We start from the raw sequence: 19,057 nt of genomic DNA, 5'->3' as shown, positions 1-19,057 counted from the left end.
CGCCAGCAGCCTCAGCACCCCTCCTCTGACAGGCCAGTCTCCCGGGTGCGCAGTAGCCTCCTCAATGCAGCCTCAGCAACAGCAGCCTCAGCAGCACCCGCCTCTGGTGCAGGCCGGCCTCCTCAATGCATCCTCAGCACCCCTCCTCTGACAGGCCAGTCTCCTGGGTGAGCAGCAGCCTCCTCTTTGCAGCCTTAGCAGCACCCCGCCTCTGGTGCACGCCGGCCTCCTGTCTGCACCCTCAGCAGCCCCCCGCCTCTGGAGCACGCCGGCCTCCCGTTTGCAGCCTCAGCAGCACCCTGTTTGTGCTGCGCGCCGGCCTCCTCTCCGCAGCCTCAGCAGTACCCTGTCTCTGCTGCGCGCCGGCCTCCTCAAAGCGCAGCACAGCCTCCGTGCCGAACTCCCGTGCTGCTGAGGGTCCGCGCCTTCGCCTCAGCCACAAATGCCTCCGCTTCCTCCGTCGCAGCCTCGACGACTCTCTGCCGTTTACGGCAGCAACAGCCTCGGCGACCTCCCCCAATTAGACGAAGCCTCCATTCTTGACTGGCCTCTTTTTACTAGGCTTTCGGTGCACCCCCGTGCTGCTCGTCGCCGTCCTCTGCTCCCTTCTTCTGTTCGTCGCCAGACCCTGTCCCGCCGGGTGCTCATCCACAGAGTACCATTTTTTATCTTTCGCATCAGCACCACCGGCTGCTCAGCAGCACCCTCTTATTTTCCTACTGCCTCAGCACCATCCTGCTGTTCTCAAGCACCCCGTCTTGCTCCACGGCCTCAGCACCCTTTTTCTGTCCATCATCTGTGCCAGCGCCCTCCTCCTGGCCAGCCGTCCCAACTCTCTATTTCTGCCCAGCAGCAGGGCAGCCTCTTTTCCTGCAGCAGCCCGCACCTCGGAAAACTTCCTCCCTGCGCGCACAGCTCAGCAACAGCAGGCCAAGGATGCTGGGCCTGCCCTGGCCCACTCCAGACCCCTCCGCTCCCCAGCTGCCGCCTCCCGGCGGGAGAGAAGGTGCCCAGCCGCCGCGATGGAGGCAAAACCAGAACACCGGACTCAGTGGCAGGATGGACCGAAGGGAGAGCGGGAGGACAGTGCCGGGGACGAGGATGCGCTGCGTTTTAGGGCAAGGCCGCAGTTCACGGGCTCTACCGCTAGGGGCTCCCGAGAGCCTAGCGCGAGAGCCCGGCAGTGGCAGCCGCACCGGGACCGGAGCTCTGCAGGTGCCAGGCTGAGGGCTGCCTCTCTGCTGCCTGCCCTGCTGTCGGATCCTGGGGGCATGCTTCCAAAGAGCTCCCCGGGGGCATGCCCTCTGAGCGCCACATTGAAATCAAGCCAGCCTTTGCACAATGTGACGGTTTTCCAATGCCCTTTGACCTTCTCAGTTCCATTATGAACAACCTCCAGTCTGGCAAGATTTCCTTTTACACAAAACCCCACAGGGGGCTAGTCAAAGAGTCACAAAAACACAAAGGACACTGCAAGGACCCCTATGCACAGTCCCCTCAATTATACACAGAGTATGAAATACCCAGGGTAAACCACACGGTCTCAGAATCCACGATTATATCACGAGTAAAGCACTCAGATTACACGCAGGGCATTACTAAAAAATACTACACGACAGGATCTCAATTACCCAGATTTCATGGTAGGGCTGGAATCACCCAGAATGCAACACTCAGATTACACCCAAACCAGTCACCCAGATTACAGCACCGAGTCTCAATCACCCAGTTTACACCACCAATCATAAACTCCCAGGCCATACAAGAGGTAATATTAACATAGATCACCCTCTTGGGTCTCATCAAGCCACCCTAGACAACATATTCATTTTACAGGTTACACCACGTAGTCTTAACCACTCAGCCTCACGCTAACCATAAATGGAGAGGTTACAAAGGAAGGCATTTAGCACCCATATTTGCACCATGGCACTTACATTACCATCTCCCATATTGGGCAGCATGTTTTTTTTCCCAATCATATTTCAAGATCAACATAGTCAAGCCAATGTGTCTCAATTACGTATGCAACATGCTTTGCTCATCATTACACACAATACATGTTTGCACTGCAGGCCGCCAGTCACCCAGATCACCACTGTTAGAAATGGGTTTTCTGGTTGGCTAGGGTATGCAGGCAGAATCCCCCACTCTAGTTAGGATAAGGGGATCACATGTGTAAAGGAACCCCTGCTCACCCCCTTGATAGCTTGGCACAAGCAGTAAGGCTTATCTCAGAGGCAATGTGTAAAGCATTTGCACAAAACAAACAGTAATACAGTGAAAACACTACAAAAGGATACCACACCAGCTTTAGAAAAATACCCAATATTTATCTGTGGAAAACAAGACCTAAATGATAAAAATCCAACATACAGCGATCCAAATACGAATAATGCAAACATGGCCTTTACATACAGTTCCTTGAGGTCGATAGTTTCGTCTGGGGCTATCATGGTGTCGAGAACAAACAAATCTAACAGTTACGGCCAGTCACGGTTTTGCTGTCCATTCATGGTGTCAGGAAGACCCGTAAAACAGTATCTTTGGAGGTGCAGGGGGTCGGACCTCTGGAGAGCGGCGTCTGTAGGGGTCCGTTCAGGAAGTCGGTGCAGGAATCGTCGGGTCCTTGAAGTCCCTCGTTTTGCAGGTCAAACTCCGTGCCTTTGAAGTTAGGAGTGCTGGCAGGTGTTGGGACTGGAGTGTGAAGCAGAGGGGTGCGATGTGCGGTGCCCTCTGGTTGCAGTGCAGGCAGGGCCGGACTGGCTACCGGGGCAGTTGTGTGTGCTGCCGAGCTGGGGGCTATTTTCTCTGTGGTGGGGGTTTATTTCGTTGATGGGGACCTGCGTGCGCATTGAAATAAAAAACGTAAAACGAATTTCGTTTTTCACACGCAGGTCCCTATCAACGAACTTAGCCCCCAGCAACTGCCCGGTAGCCAGTCCGGCCCTGAGTGCAGGCAATGGCTATGTGCTGGTTGTCCAGCGGCATCGGTGAAACCAGGGCTGCTGTGTGAAGCAGGGCGGTGCTCGTTGCTGTGCTGACAGGTCACAGTGCAGGCAGCAGTGGTGTTGTTGCTGAAGGGCTGTCATCGGTAGACCCAAGGCTGCGGTGCAAGATGGGGCAATGCAGTGCAGTGTGCGGGGCTCACAGGTCGCGATGCAGGTAGCGGCGTCAGTTGATGAACTGGTGTTGATGGCGCTGGCGTCGGTGGCCCAGGGCTGTGGTGTGGGACAGGGAAGTGCATCGTGTAACTTACGAGTGGTGCCCTCAAACCACAACGCAAGCAGTGGCGTTGATGTCAGCTTGGAGCATCGTCGTCGGTGAGACCAGGGAAGCAGGATGGTGCTTTCTCTTCTCTGATAGCGGTGTCCACAGGTCATGGTGTAGGCAGCGGTGTCTGTGAGGGCGTTGTGGCATTGTCGGAGCTACCAGGGTGGCAGTGTGAAGCGAGGAAGTGCGGAGTGCGGTGCCCTCAGGTCACAGTGCAGGCAAGGGCTTGGTGGCATATGTCATTGGTAAGACCAGGGTTATGGTGCGTAGTGCTGTGGTTCCCTCTGCGGTGCCTTCAGGTCACATAGCTGGCAGTGACGTTGTTGATGGCGTCGGGTTACCTTTTCTCCTCTGTGTCAGCTGAAACATCAAATTCCAGAAGCCTGTACCCAGAAGATGTCTTTGATGTCCCTGAGACTTCCAACAGGAGGCCAGCTCTACATCAAGCCCTTGGAGATACTTAGTATGCAGAAAGAGCAATCCAGTCCTTTCCCTGCCCCAGACAAAAGCAGCAACTGCAGGCCGACCCAACAAAGCGACAACAGCAAAGGGGCAGTACTCCTCCTGGCAGCTCTTCCAGCTCTTCTCCCTGGCAGGTTCCTTAGTCCAGCATTAATCTAAAGTTCTGGGGTCAGGGCCCCAATATTAATACCACATTTTCTGTTGAAGTTGGTACAAACAACGGTCCTCTGGCACACATAAACCAGTTTTGCCTGGTTCAGGCCAGGTTCACTACAGAATGTGGCGACAGATTCGTTGCAGGCAGCCACAGTCTATTCAAGTGCAAGCAACAACTCCTCCCACTACTCTAAATGCAGCCTGGTCTATTCAGCCTGGCTATGAGTCACACAGGAAAGGCAGGACATACCTCAACATCCCCCTTTTGTCTGTCTAGTGTGAGTGCACATCCCCAGCTCCTGTCACTCTCAACCCAGGAGGTGAATACACAAACCGGCAGAGGCACACAGGATGGTTAAGCAAGAAAATGCCCACTTTCTAAAAGTGGTATTTTTAAACACACAATTTAAAAACCACCTTTACTAAAAGGTGTGGTATCAAATTAAGTTCAGTAAGCCTAAACTCAATTTCTCTATCTTGTCCCATTAGAAAGTTACACTTGTTAAAATGTGACAAAGCAACTCCCATGTTACCCTATGGGACAGAGAGCCTTGCAATAGTGAAGAACGAAATGCACAGTATTTCACTATCAGGACATGTAACACACACCAGTACATGTCCCGCCTTTCACACACACTGCACCCTGCCCACAAGGGTAACTTGGGCCTACCTTAGGGGTATCTTACATGTAAGGAAAGGGAAAGTTAGGGCCTGGCAAGTGGGTGCACTTGCCAGGTCAGCATGGAAGTAAACATTGCACGCAGACACTGCAGAGGCAGGTCCGAGAACCCTTTGAAAGGCTACTTGTGTGGGTGGCACAACCAATGCTGCAGGCATACTAGTAGCATTTGATTTACTAGGGACTTCGAAAGTAAATCAAATAAGCCAATCATGGAAATACCAACCCATACAAAATTTAACAGAGAGCCTATGCACTTTAGCACTGAATAGCAGTGGCAAAGTGCCCAGTGTCCTAAAGCCAACAAAAAATGGGTCAAAAACACGAGGACAAAAATCAAACAGTCTGGGGGTAAACATGCTGAAAAAGCCAAGTCAAACAACCGCAATAACTATTATTAAACAATCACTTTCATTACACAACTGTGTGTCAGTATTAGAAGTTGCCAAGTAAAGACCTGTTATGCGTATTACATCAGGGTATTACTTTTCGAGATTAAAGGCAGGGCCTCAATCACCCAGGTAAAGCCAAACTGATCACAGTGTCATGAATGATGCAATATGTGACATCATCAGCAGTGCATTGCGGACGCGCGAGTTAAAGTTAGCAGAACTAACTATAACGGAGGAATTTCTATTGTTTTGTACGAGTGAAATTGCCAGCTAACTAAAACACCCCTGAAACCTGTTTTTTTTCTGTGAATTTCTAAGGTTTTTTAAATGCTAATTTCTAACTATAACGTCTCTGAAACCTATGATTTTTTCAGTGAATTTCAAAGCTTTTTTAAATGCTAATTTCTAACTATAACGTCTCTGAAACCTATGTTTTTTTTCAGTGACTATATATATACATACATATATATAAACATATATAAAATCTGCATATCTATATAAATACAAATATAAATGCATGCATACATATACATATACATGTATGCATACATATGCATGTTATGTAATGAAAGTTTGAAAAACACTAATAAAAGCAAAGCCACCTAATTACAAACAGAATTGCTTTAACTTAAACGAGGGCAATATCTATTACATTTTCAATGCTTGTTTACTTTGGTTCCATCAAGAGGGCATTCAGATGTGTCACACATTTGCCATGAATTCTGAATGTTAGCACTCTAGTTGGACATTAGATCACTGTAGTAAAGCTACTGCTCACCAGGTAAGTCTGCTGCTGGTATTGAAAGTACATGTTTCAGTCTGCATGTCAGAATTTTTTTAATGAAATAGAAGAGGATTTGAGAAGTCACTCAAAATGTGCCCTAATTTTTCTTTCTGCGGCACTAATCATACTTTCTATGGCAAAATGAACCCCCTCATTTTGTTCCTTTTTCAATTAAATGTTTTAAGAGTTGCCACTTTATTCCAATCAAGATGGCTTCAGGTGTGCTATACTTTTGTCATACGTCATAAGGCTGTTAGTACTCTAGTTGTTCTTTAGAACACTCTGGGAAGCTGCAGTGGAACACAAAGGAATCAACTGACAGTCTCTGCCCTTGTTGGATGTACATGTTTTACTGAGACTGTCAGACTTCATTCTCACATGACTGAGAAAGATAATGTGAATTTACAGAAAATATGCTCTCAGTTTAGCTTATAGATCACCGTCCAAATCTCTCTGGGAAAAGCATGAGAAAATAGTTTTCTCTCGAACATGATTCATGATATCCAAGCAGAAGGCTTTTTCACATGGTAAAATCACCTTAGAACACACCACAATTCCTAAAATGAGTATGGTACCATCAACAAATGATTTAGAATGTAACTAAAGTCTTAAAATCTTCTATTAACTGCAATGCTTTTTAATGATGTGCTATCATGTATATTGGTCCCAAGATGGCTGCCAACACTTCTCGCGATGAGATGTGTCGTTAGGCTCCGCCCAGATGTATATGTTTTTTTTCCTTTATTATCTAAAAAACTACTGAACAGATTTACACCATTTAACCAAAAGGCACAAGTGTAAACCAAGGACTACCTCTTTGCCAAATTTGGTGTAATTCCGTTCAGCAGTTCGGGCTGTAGCTGCGATTAATGATCCCTATGGAAAATTGCATAGGGAAAACACGTTTTGGGACCCCCTTTTTTCTCGGCCCCCGCTTGACGAATCACCCTGAGACTTTTAGAATAGGAGCAGACCAGAACGGGCCATAAGTTTTGAAAATTTCACGAAGATTCGTCAATCGGCGCTAAAGTTATTCCAAATAGAATGTTGTGGATTTCCTATGGAATATAGGTCCTAACTATAACTACCTACTGGCCACCGCCAGTAGGTAATATCTATATATATCTATCTATATCTATCTATATATATATATATATATATATATATATATATATATATATATATATATATATATATATATATATATATATATATATATATATATATATATATATAAAAAATAATACATACTAAATATATTAAATACAATTAATTAAAAACTAAAGTAGATTTCATATATAGTTTAACAAATATAACATATAAACTTAAATAAAAACAGTTAAACGCACATATAGAATAATAAATATATATAGAGATATATTTACTTTAAAACAATTATTAAACTAGTAATTTTAATATATAAAGCATTTACACACACACACACACATATATATATATATATTTTTGACCAGCACACAGTCTCGTCAATCTTGTGGGCGACTACTTGAAGAGGTAACAGTGTGGTAAGAACCTGACTTTGGAGGTTCTTTTATGAGACGAGACACCCGCTGTTCTGGAAGGCGGCAGAAATAATCCGAAGTGAGGAGGAGTTGAATATATATATATATATATATATATATATATATACATATTATCTCCTTGACGTTTGACGGTAATTATTTTCAATAAACGGAGCCGACTTCAAATGTGGTTTCTTATTCTTCTTTATTTACTTGAAAGCCATGACGCTTTTCAGCCAACATGGCGGCCTTGGTCACACACAGTATTACCTGCCAATCACTGGCCTTATGATACCGAGGGTCAGACTGGCAGCAAGGAAAGACTACCATTACAAAATAAATTACATGGTATTTTCTTCCTGCTCGAGTTTTAATCACTCAATAATCAGGAAAGGGGTGATAAATGAAAACACAATGCTATGGGTATCCTGAGCAGTACATATATTAAAAATGTATACTATGTGGACATTTAAAGCATGGGCTGAAAATTCGTTCCGCTCGCGGAATTTGCGGACTTTCCGCGATTTCGCGAAACCGCGGTAAAATCCTCGAATCAGCGGGGACGAATTTTCAGCCAAGCACTTACAGGGTTACAGCAGCAGGTGCAAAAGTTGAAGCTAATTTTTTGTAACCTTTTACAAAAGGGTTACAAAGAAATTAACTTCAACTTGGGCACCTGCTGCTGTAAGCCTGTAAGTGCTTCCTGGCGCCTTGTTGCCTACTTGCAACTATTCTCTGACCCGGCTCTGACCCTTGAAGCAGGGTCAGAGAATAGTTACAAGTAGGCAATGAGGCGCCTGTCACGAAAATTAAACCTCAACAGGAAGCACTGACAGATATAAAAACAAGCATTTGCAATGCAATAGGTCTCGCATTAGGAAAGTTTGAGCTATTGGTCTTGTAAATGACAATTTTTTTTATTTATGTGTTGGTTTTGAAAATAGTTAAATTAATAGCTTTGTCATTTACAATGCCAATAGTTATAACTTTCGCAAATGTGACACCTATAGCATTTGTAATGCAACATGTTTTGTATTTACGTGACTTAGCTGTATTGATATTACAATGGCTTTTAATTTTTTTAAATAATTAATACTTAAATAAAAGTGATTTTAATTTATAATGGCAATAGCTTAAACTTTTGTAAATAACTTTTGTGAAGATTATGTTCAGTGTATTTTATTGTGACGAAAATCCAAGAACAGAAGTGAAATATTAACATCTTTTTGTGACATTTGTAATAAAGTTTGAAACATTGAGAGAACATATTTGAACCAGTTGTTGAATGGTTGCGCAGATTGATGCTGGGGTGGCGCTGAGTGGTGCTGTGGTGGTGCTGAGTGGTGCTGTGGTGATGCTGAGTGGTGCTGTGGTGGTGCTGAGTGAAACTGGGATGGTGCTGAGTGATGCTGGGGTGGTGCTGAGTGGTGCTGAGTGATGCTGTGGTGGTGCTGAGTGATGCTGTGGTGGTGCTGAGTGGTGCTGTGGTGGTGCTGAGTGATAATGTGGTGGTGCTGAGTGATAATGTGGTGGTGCTGAGTGATGCTGTGGTGGTGATGTGGTGGTGCTGAGTGATAATGTGGTGGCGCTGAGTGATGCTGTGGTGGCGCTGAGTGATGCTGTAGTGGCGCTGAGTGGTGCTGAGTGATAATGTGGTGGTGCTGAGTGATGATGTGGTGGGTGGTGCTGAGTGATGCTGTGGTGGCACTGAGTGGTGCTGTGGTGGTGCTGAGTGGTGCTGTGGTGGTGCTGAGTGATGATGTGGTGTGCTGAGTGGTGCTGTGGTGGTGCTGAGTGATAATGTGGTGGTGCTGAGTGATAATGTGGTGGTGCTGAGTGATGCTGGAGTAGCGCTGAGTGATGATGTGGTGATGCAGAGGGCAGAAAGGCACAAAAAGCAGTCTAACAAAGGGCAGAAGGGCAGAAAAACAAGGGAAAACGAGTCTAACAGAGGGCAGAAGGGCACAAAAAACCAGTCTAACAGAGGACAGAAGGGCAGAAAAACAAGGGAAAACGAGTCTAACAGAGGGCGGAAGGGCACAAAAAACAAGTCTAACGGGGCAGAAAGGCACAAAAACGAGTCTAACAGAGGGCAGAAGGGCACAAAAAACGAGTCTAACAGAGGGCAGAAGGGCACAAAAACAAGGGAATAACAGAGGGCAGAAGGGCACAAAAACGAGTCTAACAGAGGGCAGAAGGGCAGAAAAACAAGGGAAAAATGAGTCTAACAGAGGGCAGAAGGGCACAAAAAACGAGTCTAACAGGGGGCAGAAGGGCAGAAAAACAAGGGAAAAACGAGTCTAACAGAGGGCAGAAGGGCACAAAAACAAGGGCAAAACGAGTCTAACAGAGGGCAGAAGGGCACAAAAAACGAGTCTAACAGCGGGCAGAATGAATCCCGCCCTGCGTGTTTGTCCACGAAGATGCCACCTTTTTGTGCAATACCTCTACTCAACTGGAGTACTTTCTACTATCTAATCAGTAAGTGCTCCCTCATTGGCTAAATGTATAGGGGCAGATTTACAATAACTGGCGCATCCCCAGGGATGCGCCAGTTATTGTGCGCCGCAGCTCCGCCACCCATGGTGCGCCGCATTTACAATGCGGCGCACCATGTGGCAAAAACGGCACAGATGCGTCACGCATCTGTGCTGTAAAAGCAGCGCATTGCTGGAGCTGCGTCGCGCTTGCGACGCAGCTCCAGCAATGCTCTGGGGGGCCCTATCTCCCCAATGCTGCATCAAGCCTTGAGCCTGCTTCAAGCAGGCGCAGGGTTTTGACGCAGCATTGGCCTAAAAGTGACTGAGTGAAATCTTGTAGATTTCACTCAGCCACTTTTAGGAGGCGTTCCTGCGCAGGAGCGCCCTCCCCTGCGCCGGAATGCCTCCTGATGGCGCAGGGCTTTACAACGTGACGCATCTCTCAGATGTGTCACGTTGTTAATACCCAGCACCATGGCGCATCTTTTGTGCTGCCGCTGCGTCACAAAAGGTCTCGGTAGAGGGTGGCAGTGGTGAACCAGAGGGTGGCAGTGATGAACCAGAGGGTGACAGTGATGAACCAGAGGGTGGCAGGGGTTTACCAGAGGGTGACAGTGCTGAACCAGAGGGTGGCAGTGCTGAACCAGAGGGTGGCAGGGGTGAACCAGAGGGTGGCAGGGGTGAACCAGAGGGTGGCAGTGATGAACCAGATGGTGGCAGGGGTGAACCAAAGGGTGACAGTGATGAACCAGAGGGTGGCAGGGGTTTACCAGAGGGTGACAGTGCTGAACCAGAGGGTGGCAGTGCTGAACCAGAGGGTGGCAGGGGTGAACCAGAGGGTGGCATGGGTGAACCAGAGGGTGGCAGTGGTGAACCAGAGAGTGGCAGTGGTGAACCAGAGGGTGGAAGTGCTGAACCAGAGGGTGACAGTGGTTAACCAGAGGGTGGCAGTTGTGAACCAGAGGTGATGTGATGAACCAGAGGATGGCAATCGTGAACCAGAGGGTGGTAGTGGTGAACCAGAGGGTGACAGTGCTGAACCAGAGGTTGGCAGGGGTGAACCAGAGGGTGCTGTGATGAACCAGAGGGTGGCAGTGGTGAACCAGAGGGTGGCAGTGGTGAACCAGAGGGTGGCAGTGGTGAACCAGAGGGTGACAGTGGTTAACCAGAGGGTGGCAGTGGTGAACCAGAGATGCTGTGATGAACCAGAGGGTGGCAGTTGTGAACCAGAGGGTGACAGTGCTGAACCAGAGGGTGGCAGGGGTGAACCAGAGAGCGGCAGTGCTGAACCAGAGGGTGGCAATGGTGAACCAGAGGGTGGCAGGGGTGAACCAGAGGGTGGCAGGGGTGAACCAGAGGGTGGCAGTGGTGAACCAGAGGGTGGCAGTCATGAACCAGAGGGTGGCAGTGGCGAACCAGAGGGTGCTGTGCCCATACACGACCGCATGGGTAACTTCGACATGCAAGCAGCCCGGGAACACGCAAAAAGCCCTGCGAACATGGAAAAAACCCCGCGAACACGCAAAAAACCCCACAAACACGCAAAAAAACAAAAATTCGCACGAATTCGCGGATTTTGCCGATTGCGAATACGATTTTGCGCGAATTTGCGGAACTTGAATTCGCAAATTTCACCCATACTGTACATAGTAAATCAGACTTCGAGTGCTAGACAATACATGACTAGTGTCAAGGTACAGTTCCTCTACTCAATTTAAGAACACACTTGTGTAACAAAAAAATTATTTTTGCTGATATAGATCAAATCAAAACTTCAAATATTTTGTTCCTACTAGAACAGTGTCAAAATGCACTACACCATTCAATTGCTCATCTTACATAAAACATATATATACACCAATAACATAACATTTATTAAAAAAAAAACTTTTTGTTATAAATTAAAACATTAAACTATTTAAAAATCTTTAAACTTAAATGTACTTTTCCAGTCAGTGCAGCAGTAGGGAAAGTGTTGGATAGCGGAGGGGTGAAAATTACTATTACCACTCCAATAAGTGTAAAAGTAGGGAAAGTGTTGGATAGTGGAGGGGTAATAATTACTATTAGCACTCCAATGGATGCAAAGGTAGGGAAAGTGTTGGATAGTGGAGGGGTAAAAATTACTATTACCACTCCAATAAGTGTAACAGTAGGGAAAGTGTTGGATAGTGGAGGGGTAATAATTACTATTACCACTCCAATGGGTGCAAAGGCAGGGAAAGTGTTGGATAGTGGAGGGGTAAAAATTACTATTCCCATTCCAGTCAGTGCAACAGTAGGGAAATTGTTGGATTTCAGCAGGATAAAATGTAGTATTCCCACTCCAATAATTGTAACAGTAGGGAAAGTGTTGGATAGCGGAGGGGTAAAAATTACTTTTCCCACTCCACTAAGGGCAACAGTAGGGAAAGTGTTGACTAGCGGAGGGGTAAAAATTACTATTCCCACTCCAGTGAGTGCAACAGTAGGGAAACTGTTGGATAGTGGCGGGGTAAAATTTACTATTCCCACTTCAATCAGTGCAACCGTAGGGACAGTGTTGGATTTTGGAGGGGTAACAATTGATATTCTCACTCCAGTCAGTTTAAAATTAAAAACAAACAAAATATTAACAACAACAGATAGATTTTAAAAACAAAATAAATAAAAAACATATAAATATGTTAGAATTAAAATACAAATATATTTAACATTACAAAGTAAAAAAATATAATGTTAAATGCATATAAGAAATACATACAAATATTATATTAAATAAAATAAAAAATAATGATCAAACAAATAAATATTTTAGTTAGAATTTATTTAGAAACAAAAAAATTAATTATTACATAAATGTACTTTTTTTTATCTCCTATCCTATAACACCAGACAATTCAAAACACACATCTAAATAAAAAAATGTACTTACATAATTAACATAATTGATTATCAATTAAAGAAATATGATTGATTAAAAAACAAATTAAAACTCATACACATTAACCACTTGGGCGCGGCCGCAATGCTGCGCCTGTGCGGCCGTTTTGAAGAGTGGGTGGGTTCATGATGGTCCCCAGCCGTCATCAGCACACGCCCTCCGTGATGCATGACGGCCGGGGGCCGTCATCAGCATGGAAGGGGTTAATACACTTTTTATTTATTTATTTAAAAGATTTATAAAAGCGCACAGCTACCCAGCAGGGTTTCCCGGCGCTGAGCAGGACAAGTGAGCTTGCAGCTAGTTACAGGAGACGGATTTAACCTGACTAAAAAGGAAGGTCTTTAGCTTTTTACGGAAAGCTAAAAGAGACTGACAGATCCTAAGTCCCAAAGGAAGAGAATTCCACCATTTAAGTCCAAGGTAGGAGAATGAGTGGCCTCCCATATGGGTCCGTCGCACTCTGGGAACTGAGAAAAGAGAAAGGCAGGCCGATCTCAATTGGTGGGAGGGTAGGTAAGGCTTGACAAGGTTTTGTATGTATGAGGGTGCCAAGCCATGCTGAGCTCGAAACATATAACATAGGGCCTTGAACTCATTACGTTTGTGAAGTTGAAGTGAAGTTAATGGATCAGAGGGGAGACCAAGGCGTAACGAGGCAACCAAAAAAGCAGGCACGCAGCCGCATTTTGAATGAGCTGGAGACGGCGCACGGAACCCTTGTCTGCACCCAAGTACAGCACGTTGCCATAGTCAAGTCTGGAGATTACCAAACACTGCAATACGGTTCTTTGGTCTGCAGGTGGAATTAACCAAAGGATTTTCTTTAGCCACTTAAGGACTGCAAAGCAAGCTGCGGTAACTCCAGACACTTGGGCTCCAAAAGAAAGCTTACTATCAATGGTAAAACCCAGGTTCTTAACCTTCGGGACCGGAATAGGTAAAGGTCCCAAAGAGGCAGGCCGATGACTAGCTCCCCAGAGTTCGGGATTGTTCCCCAGGATGAGGACCTCGGTCTTAGAGCCCTTCAGCTTTAAAGCTTTGCTGGGCATCCACAAGGAAATATTCTGCAGTCGAAGATGGAGCAATAAGGGGTCCCGATGCTGAGCAGATGAAAGAGAGAAAATTATCTGGGTATCATCTGCGAAAGAAAAGATGGTCAACCCAGATGTTTCTGCATTGTCCGCCAGAGGGCGAACATAGAGTTTAAAAAGCAGAGGACTTAAAATGAGCCCTGCGGTACTCCTGATGTTAAAGGTACTGAATTTGATTTAATTGTATCTGAGAAGACCTGGAGGAGCAATCCTCTAAAAAAGAGATCAGCCACTGCAAGACCACACCTACAATGCCAGAAGCTACAAAGCAATCCACCAGGATGGAATGAGAGACAGTGTCGAAGGCTGCGCTCAAATCCAATAGGATGAGCGCTGCCATACCACCACCGTTAAGCTGCTGCCTGAGATCCTCTGTAACACCAAGCAGAGCCGATTCGGAATAACTTGTGCAATGTCACATGCACGGAGAGTTGAAAATTGATGTGTCTTTCCAGTACTTTGGAAAAGATTGCAAGAAGAGATATGGGCCGATAATTTGACCAACTGAGGGGATTCAGGCCAGTTTTTTTCAGCAAAGGGAGCATGACAGCGTGCTCCCACACTTTACCCCTACAACCCCCACAAACCACAGCTAAAAGTAAACTGTAAAAAATGTATTCCACAATTAAAACTTATTTTCAATTAAAAAACTAATAGTATTTAACAACTAATTATAAAGTAAGTAAAATTAATTTACACCCCACCCCTTTAAAAGCAAAAACCACACACAAAAAAATAAACAATGACCGTGAGTAAATATCAATCAGTGAATTATTATTAATGATCAACTAATTCTTAATTGATTAAACATAAATTACTTCCCACCCTTTACCTCTATAAACCCAACAACCCACACCTAAAATTAATTACACAATTTCTATATTTAATTGTCAATTAATTAATTAATATTAATCAAGAACGAATTATTAATCATTTAAACATAAATTACTTCCCACCCTTTACCCCTATAAACTCCGCAACCCTCACCTAAAATGTATTACACAACTTCCATAATTTTACAATCAATTAATAATATAAATTAACAACTAATTATGAATAAATTAAACATAAATTACTTCCCACCCTTTACCCCTATAAACCACACAACCCGCACCTGAAATTAATTACACAATTTACATAATTAGTTTTCAATCAATTAATTAATATAAATTAACAACGAATAATTAATTAAATAAAAACAAATTACTTCCCACCCTTTACCCTTATAAACCACACAACTGCCCCTAATAAAAATGACACAATTACCATAATTAATTATCAATTATTTAATTATTATTATTTAAAAACTAATTAATAATTAATTACCAATAAATTACTTCCCACAATTAACACTATAACATATCAGTTGAATGAATATTAAGAAATACAAAATAATCATTAATTTATTATAATTAAATTACTTCCCATCCTATTCCCCTTATAAACCCACAACCCGCTACAGAACTAAAAATCGCAAAATATAAAATTTGATAACTCCTGAAAATGTAACACATATATTAAAAAACATAAACAATACTTATACAAAAAATCATACATCACATACATTTAAAATATATACTAAAATATATAACTAACTAAAAATCGATATTTTAAACAACTATATTTTTGCAAACTATATCAATGACTTCTATATTTTTAAAAACTTAGGACTCATTAGGATGGCTGGCGGATTCCGTCCGCCCGCCACCCTAGCGGTGCTGGGACCGACCGCCAGTGGTGCGGCGGTCCCGCCTCACTGATTAGGATGCAACCATCACCTTGGCGGTCTCATCTTGTATAGCCAACATTGCGGTGGCAGCACCCACCGCAATGCCAAATGGCGTGTTGCACTTTGCCATGCACAATGTGGCAGGCACCGATCAGTGCCTTCCACCTTGTGCGTGGCAATGTAGGGGGGGGTACCTATGGTACCCCCAAGGGCAGCCCCCCACTACCCCACTCCCGGGGGCCCGCAACGGGTCCCCAATGGTGGCATTGCCCCCATGGAAAGACCTGAACCACCAGGCATCCTAAAATGGATGATGGTGCCTTCCAGGCACCACCACCATACTGTGCCCAATTTCCACCCGGCCGGCAATCGCGACGATTGCCGATCGGTGGAAAAGCAGCAGATGGTCTTCCGTCTGCCACGGTATCCCCACCATGGTAATATGGCGTGGGGTAATGGGGTTGAGATAGCATGCGGAATTGCCACCGCTGGCCAGGCGGTGGCAATCCGCCTGCCATCATAATTGGTCCCTGTATTTCTTACCTTAAATGCGATATTCTTGACCACGACATTCTTGCTGTCAATTTTTCTGTGTCACGATATTTCCAACTCGATATTTGTGTAAAGCGACATTTCCAACTCAATATTCTGTCTTAATACCCATAATAATATAATTTACAGCACACCACCAATACTTCTTCAAGAGTTAGGTCATACTGTTTGCTTATTCCCATCTTATGAATGACCTCAATAGTCAACTTTGAGCTGACCCTCCCTGCCGAGTTCAAGTGCACCCTCAGTGCCTACCTTCCATATTTTGAAAAAAAAACAGCTGATTATCTCTCAGTTGGTCCTTCCTCACAGCTCTGGTCTACCTTCCCTACTCTAATGGGATCCCTGAAATGCATTTTCACTATATTGCAAGTGAGTCCTTTAGTCAACACAGTATCTGTAGGCAGAAAAACACATAAATGATAGGTGGACTACTTGATGTTATCTCCATTACTGGTTATTACTTAGGCTAAGTTCCAGTACATCATTATTTTGCCCACTATGCCACTCTAAACAGAGACCAGCCATAGGCAAATCTGCATTGGTCCTGAGCAAATAACAACAGTCCAGCCTGAACATCAAGTCCAATTTCCTTTCAGATGACGTGAGATACACTACGTGAGATAAATATGCCCAGACATGGGTCCCCTGCCATTAGACTCAAGCTACATGTCACTGAGGAGGCCTAAATATACCTAAACAATTTAAATGATGCTTGTATTCCCAACTGGAACCCTTGTTTTGCTGGTTATTATATGTCTTATTACAATCAGTTTTAGAAGGGCATATTTCAGTTTGTGCAGTCAGCATTACATGCTTATCAGCGGTCAATGTGGCATTATCTCTGGGACCTGCTGTTGCTGGTTGGCCCGGGCCACCAGCCTGTTTCAGACTTCAACACTTGATTAACGTTGGCTTAATTAGGCTTGTAATACTTAACAATCCTTTTCAATTGCAACCTAAATTGCCGGGGTGTACATGTCAATGCTCTAACTAATTCTGAGGGCCGATATGCAAGATCGGAGCTATCTAAGACTTCGTAAGACCTTGTGAGTCTTTGTAAGGCTTAGTTCAAGGCTAGTGAACATAAACTTACACAAGACAGGATTCCAGGTTAAAACGTCATGGGTTTATTAAAAAATATAATTATTTTGAAAAGCAAAAACGAATTAGCTACGTAATCATAAATTAGCTCAAACAAAATAGCCAAAGTCATAATCTGCAAGAGGTCTAATATACAGTAAAGCTCTGAAGGAAGCACAAAGACAGAGCCAAATATAAACCAAAACGACAGACTGACATAGTCTGCTAAGTAAGAGAGCCCAAGGAAAGTCTGGCTCATCTTCAAAATACAGCAGCATTGATAAGGTTTCATGGAACAGAACATACACTAATTTTGTTTCTTTTAATGGTCTGACAGGGTTGAACTAGAAATCTTACACGACAGGAACCAATCAATATACTATTAAATAAGATACTTCTATAGACAACTACTTCCTAGCACATTCTATTGGCTAGCCTGTGCATAAATATTTAAGGATATGAACTGGCATTTTTATATAACACAGCAATACACTAGCCTATAGAAGGCCTCAACAAGAAACCTTGACAAGTTACAGAATAAGGAACATCCTGGACATGGCATCCTTGATAAAACAAAAAATATGACATTGCAGACACCACTGCAGAGCCTTCTTTTCGATGATTTTACAGAAATGGAAAAACACACAAGCACAGAGAGAGAGAGAGAGAGAGAGAGAGAGATTACAAGCTAACTGAGGCCTAGTCAGGCTAATTAAGCTGCGATAACATTTGGCATTATTTCTAATTAGTAACAACAGTCCCACACCCCTGTGATCCTTTTATCAAAAAAATTTCACAGCACACTGTTATAGCATTTCCTTCAATATTCTTGGTTTTGACATCTTTTTCTGTAAAACCATCAATTCCTCATTGGCCTTTGCGCTCATCTAATTGAGCATTATTCCCTCCTTCTTCCTTCGAATTGTTGAGTCCTTTTTCTTGTGCAATTACAACCAAAAACCTACACAAATGAAATCTAAAACTTAAAAAAATAATACAACACTATAATAACCAGTATTCTAATTTTTAAAGCAGCCATTATTTTCATTGGTAAACCCATAGCCAGTTAACAAAACAATGCACCAATCTTCTCCAATGCAGTAGACACTCCCATAAGATGGATCTCATTCACAATTTTAGTTATGTTATCAATATATTTATTTGTCTTTTCACTTTTATCTGGGGTGTAGATGCAACAATGTTACAATTCAATTATATGACACACACCAACTTCTTTTGGGAAAAGCATATTTAAGGCAAGATGATTTTGAATAACCATTGAGCAAATAGCAAACATCTCTTCATTAATTTTTGTTAGTGCACCAGAAGTGCTATCAGCCAAATGTTCTACCAAAGCAGACAATCTTCTATTCTTAGCATAATTCAAAGGCACACAAACAGGTGGAATTAACACACCAAAGGACGTTTAACCAAAACTCACACATTTCGCTCTTTTATAATTCACTTCACTCACTCCAGTTAACATACTTACATAATATATCTTCAGAAAAAATAATGCTAAATAACAAGAAAATACAGAATTATAACTAAACATACATGATCCAATCATAACTGAAGTATTCCAAATATTATGCTTCATTCACATCAACATACACAACCTCTTTCTTCTTTTTCAAAGTTCTAAGCCTAGGATATTTCTGTGATTCCTTAATCATAGTGTCATCTTTCGGGTGCAACGCTATTCCACCAAAATTACAAATAATAAATCCTAATCTCATTCCATTATATGCTCTAATAAATTTGCGTTGTGAATCACTCGATTTACATACACTCTTTTCTTTAGTGTTGCTAGTATTTGCAACATGAAACATAACAGAACTGTTTCACCTATTAGTTGTATCTACTTTTAAGACTTCAGGTATCTTATCTATGGTAACATCATAGTCTACCTAATGGTCTTCTAAGTAGT

The 19,057-nt window shown here is 43.6% G+C and overlaps 1 long non-coding RNA gene across 1 annotated transcript in view; it reads left to right on the top strand.

The window, feature by feature from the left end:
• LOC144771913 (uncharacterized) overlaps positions 1-19,057 on the top strand; it is an 825,386-nt gene that overhangs the window by 540,528 nt on the left and 265,801 nt on the right. The gene's annotated exons all lie outside the window — the stretch shown is intronic.

The sequence above is a fragment of the Lissotriton helveticus genome, chromosome 8 (assembly GCF_964261635.1).
Source record: "Lissotriton helveticus chromosome 8, aLisHel1.1, whole genome shotgun sequence".
Classification (NCBI taxonomy): Eukaryota; Metazoa; Chordata; class Amphibia; order Caudata; family Salamandridae; genus Lissotriton; species Lissotriton helveticus.
This window is presented reverse-complemented; position numbering and strand designations above follow the sequence as displayed.